General features: G+C 54.1%; 1 non-coding gene across 1 annotated transcript in view; it reads left to right on the top strand.

Annotated features, from left to right (window-relative positions):
- Window positions 1–3,664: 3,664 nt before the first annotated feature.
- Window positions 3,665–5,000, top strand: part of LOC124745410 — a 1,909-nt gene continuing 573 nt past the window's right edge. The window contains exon 1 of the ribosomal RNA XR_007010987.1: window positions 3,665–5,000. This exon is cut by the window's right edge and continues 573 nt beyond it. This is a non-coding gene — a ribosomal RNA (small subunit ribosomal RNA).

Raw genomic sequence — 5,000 nt, 5'->3', positions numbered from 1 at the left:
ATAATCACTATCAACGAACCTGCCGCCCCGCCCCCCCCCCCCCCCCCACACCTTTCCTTACAACAACGTGTAACCTAACCTAACCCATGTTGTACCTTAACCTAACCCATGTTGTACCTTAACCTAACCCATGTTGTGCCTTAACCTAACCCATGTTGTGCCTTAACCTAACCCATGTTGTCCCCTAACCTAACCCAAGTTGTCCCCTAACCTAACCCATGTTGTCCCTTAACCTAACCCATGTTGTGCCTTAACCTAACCCATGTTGTGCCTTAACCTAACCCATGTTGTCCCCTAACCTAACCCATGTTGTCCCCTAACCTAACCCATGTTGTGCCTTAACCTAACCCATGTTGTCCCCTAACCTAACCCATGTTGTGCCTTAACCTAACCCATGTTGTCCCCTAACCTAACCCATGTTGTCCCCTAACCTAACCCATGTTGTCCCCTAACCTAACCCATGTTGTGCCTTAACCTAACCCATGTTGTGCCTTAACCTAACCCATGTTGTCCCCTAACCTAACCCAAGTTGTCCCCTAACCTAACCCATGTTGTCCCCTAACCTAACCCATGTTGTGCCTTAACCTAACCCATGTTGTGCCTTAACCTAACCCATGTTGTGCCTTAACCTAACCCATGTTGTCCCCTAACCTAACCCATGTTGTCCCCTAACCTAACCCATGTTGTGCCTTAACCTAACCCATGTTGTCCCCTAACCTAACCCATGTTGTGCCTTAACCTAACCCATGTTGTCCCCTAACCTAACCCATGTTGTCCCCTAACCTAACCCATGTTGTCCCCTAACCTAACCCATGTTGTGCCTTAACCTAACCCATGTTGTGCCTTAACCTAACCCATGTTGTCCCCTAACCTAACCCATGTTGTCCCCTAACCTAACCCATGTTGTCCCCTAACCTAACCCATGTTGTCCCCTAACCTAACCCATGTTGTCCCCTAACCTAACCCATGTTGTCCCCTAACCTAACCCATGTTGTCCCCTAACCTAACCCATGTTGTCCCCTAACCTAACCCATGTTGTCCCCTAACCTAACCCATGTTGTCCCCTAACCTAACCCATGTTGTGCCCTAACCTAACCCATGTTGTGCCCTAACCTAACCCATGTTGTGCCCTAACCTAACCCATGTTGTGCCTTAACCTAACCCATGTTGTGCCTTAACCTAACCCATGTTGTCCCCTAACCTAACCCAAGTTGTCCCCTAACCTAACCCATGTTGTCCCCTAACCTAACCCATGTTGTGCCTTAACCTAACCCATGTTGTGCCTTAACCTAACCCATGTTGTGCCTTAACCTAACCCATGTTGTCCCCTAACCTAACCCATGTTGTCCCCTAACCTAACCCATGTTGTGCCTTAACCTAACCCATGTTGTCCCCTAACCTAACCCATGTTGTGCCTTAACCTAACCCATGTTGTCCCCTAACCTAACCCATGTTGTCCCCTAACCTAACCCATGTTGTCCCCTAACCTAACCCATGTTGTGCCTTAACCTAACCCATGTTGTGCCTTAACCTAACCCATGTTGTGCCGTAACCTAACCCATGTTGTGCCTTAACCTAACCCATGTTGTGCCTTAACCTAACCCATGTTGTGCCTTAACCTAACCCATGTTGTGCCTTAACCTAACCCATGTTGTGCCTTAACCTAACCCACGTTGTCCCCTAACGTAACCCACGTTGTCCCCTAACGTAACCCACGTTGTCCCCTAACGTAACCCACGTTGTCCCCTAACGTAACCCACGTTGTCCCCTAACGTAACCCACGTTGTCCCCTAACGTAACCCACGTTGTCCCCTAACGTAACCCACGTTGTCGCCTATCGTAACCCACGTTGTCGCCTAAACCTGCTCTGTAATTGTTATACGACTCGTTCAATTAGTGTAGTGTTGCCCACCCGCAACCCTCGCAATATAGTTCGCTACTCGCACTGCCCGCTCCCCTGTGTATCGCTTCATGTTAAACACCTTGCAAGTCTTGCTGACTTTCCACATGCTCCTGCTGTACACTGTAATGTGGATGGCAGCAGGGCGTACATGCCGCCCCCCCCCCCCCCCCACCTCTCCCCACGTCCCCACCTTGCCCCCTGCCTTCGCAAGGTGGTTGGTGACAAGTTTGCATGTTCAATGCCCTTCGCATGCGACGTACGCAGGCTACGTTGTGGTGCGGCCTGTGTCAACTGTCCGCTGATGTCGTACGCGTGAACCACAATCTGTACTGCACATTCGTCCTTATGTACTGAATGATACATCGTGGCACATGTGTGACCGTACAACGACTGCGCCCAAAAACGGCGGACCATACAGTGCAAATATTGTGCACGCAGCTACGTGTCGTCTCCCTATGAGAGCTGGATTGCAGTGTGGTACGCCATAGAGACGTGTGGGAGGAACGGACGCCGTGGATGGCGATCAGCATGAGCTGTCTGTTGATGTATTCGGACCTAGTCGTCTCTCCTCACACACCGTGATGGCATGGTGCAGCGCGTTCCATATCTGCGACATGCTACAGAAGCCGGTTGACAGTCGTTCGAGCAATGGACATCGCATACGTACGGGGGCCACCTTCCACGTATTGTCTAGGCGTGCACATTTTGTTGCGTGTATGTGGGCAGACGTAGTGTGGCGTGACACCTGACACAGGCATGCAATAATGGTTGAAGTTGCAAATGGCGATGGACGCCTACGTTTTCTGGTGAAGTTACGCAAATGAAGAAATGGTAACCCGTTGTGGTGCGGTTGTTCTCGCTAGGGGTGAATCGGTGATGGCGACGATAGGTTGAGGTACTAACCGGTTGTTCCAGCGATACCCACCATGCCGACGAAACTGAACGGCATCTGGGTGTGAAGCGATACGCGGCGGTGGCTGGGTGGGACCGTCCCCGGCCGGTGAGGGGGCGCCTCCCGGCGTGCTGGCCGCGCGGTGCGTGGGCGCACGCGCTACAGCCGGCTGGTGGGGGCGGCCAGTGGCAGGCGCGCCGGCCGACGGACGCGGCAGGCGTCGCAGCTGCGCGCCGGCGCACCCTGCGCGCGGCGCCGTGCGGCCAAAGTAGGTCCTCGCGGGCCCGGTGCGAAGCGCGGTGGACATCTGCAGTGTGCTGGTCCGATTGAGGACTGTGTGCGTTGAGGATGCGCCGCCGCCCGGCGCTCGGCGCCGCGACGCCGTCTGCTGCTCGGTCGCCCCAGCGGTTCTCGCTGGTGGTTTGTATCGCAGCTGTGCGGATGTGTTGGCGTGTGCGCTGTGCTGGGAGAGTTCGCTTCGGCACCCAAGTGGGGCTTTTGTCCTTCTGTGGCGCTGGCGTTGGAGCTGCCGGTCACCGTAGGTGGCGCGTGTTGTCTCCCGCCGGCAATGCCACGACAGCACGCTCCCGGGCCTCTGTCGGCAGCGGCAAGCTCAGTTGGGAGCACGGGTGGTCGCACCGAAAGCGTCTACTCGCCTAACTCCGGGCGATTGCGCCTCTCTCGAACCCGACCAAGTACTTGGGACGGCGCTGCGCGCCGCCGGGACCTGAGAGGGTTTCGAGGTGTATTGTGCAGGGGAGCTCAGCCTCCTCCTGTTTGCAGAATGATTGAGCGGACGCTTGCGTGTTCGCGCGGGCCCCCGGGACACACTCCCGGGCGGCCGGCTGCTCAGCTCTAGTTGACGCAGCTCCCTGGTTGATCCTGCCAGTAGTCATATGCTTGTCTCAAAGATTAAGCCATGCATGTCTCAGTACAAGCCGCATTAAGGTGAAACCGCGAATGGCTCATTAAATCAGTTATGGTTCCTTAGATCGTACCCACGTTACTTGGATAACTGTGGTAATTCTAGAGCTAATACATGCAAACAGAGTCCCGACCAGAGATGGAAGGGACGCTTTTATTAGATCAAAACCAATCGGTCGGCTCGTCCGGTCCGTTTGCCTTGGTGACTCTGAATAACTTTGGGCTGATCGCACGGTCCTCGTACCGGCGACGCATCTTTCAAATGTCTGCCTTATCAACTGTCGATGGTAGGTTCTGCGCCTACCATGGTTGTAACGGGTAACGGGGAATCAGGGTTCGATTCCGGAGAGGGAGCCTGAGAAACGGCTACCACATCCAAGGAAGGCAGCAGGCGCGCAAATTACCCACTCCCGGCACGGGGAGGTAGTGACGAAAAATAACGATACGGGACTCATCCGAGGCCCCGTAATCGGAATGAGTACACTTTAAATCCTTTAACGAGTATCTATTGGAGGGCAAGTCTGGTGCCAGCAGCCGCGGTAATTCCAGCTCCAATAGCGTATATTAAAGTTGTTGCGGTTAAAAAGCTCGTAGTTGGATTTGTGTCCCACGCTGTTGGTTCACCGCCCGTCGGTGTTTAACTGGCATGTATCGTGGGACGTCCTGCCGGTGGGGCGAGCCGAAGGCGTGCGACCGCCCCGTGCGTGCTCGTGCGTCCCGAGGCGGACCCCGTTGAAATCCTACCAGGGTGCTCTTTATTGAGTGTCTCGGTGGGCCGGCACGTTTACTTTGAACAAATTAGAGTGCTTAAAGCAGGCAAGCCCGCCTGAATACTGTGTGCATGGAATAATGGAATAGGACCTCGGTTCTATTTTGTTGGTTTTCGGAACCCGAGGTAATGATTAATAGGGACAGGCGGGGGCATTCGTATTGCGACGTTAGAGGTGAAATTCTTGGATCGTCGCAAGACGAACAGAAGCGAAAGCATTTGCCAAGTATGTTTTCATTAATCAAGAACGAAAGTTAGAGGTTCGAAGGCGATCAGATACCGCCCTAGTTCTAACCATAAACGATGCCAGCCAGCGATCCGCCGCAGTTCCTCCGATGACTCGGCGGGCAGCCTCCGGGAAACCAAAGCTTTTGGGTTCCGGGGGAAGTATGGTTGCAAAGCTGAAACTTAAAGGAATTGACGGAAGGGCACCACCAGGAGTGGAGCCTGCGGCTTAATTTGACTCAACACGGGAAACCTCACCAGGCCCGGACACCGGAAGGATTGACAGA

This window comes from Schistocerca piceifrons, unplaced genomic scaffold, assembly GCF_021461385.2.
Source record: "Schistocerca piceifrons isolate TAMUIC-IGC-003096 unplaced genomic scaffold, iqSchPice1.1 HiC_scaffold_318, whole genome shotgun sequence".
NCBI classification, from domain to species: domain Eukaryota; kingdom Metazoa; phylum Arthropoda; class Insecta; order Orthoptera; family Acrididae; genus Schistocerca; species Schistocerca piceifrons.
The sequence above is the reverse complement of the archived record's forward strand: the minus strand, read 5'-3'. Positions and strand labels throughout refer to the sequence as shown.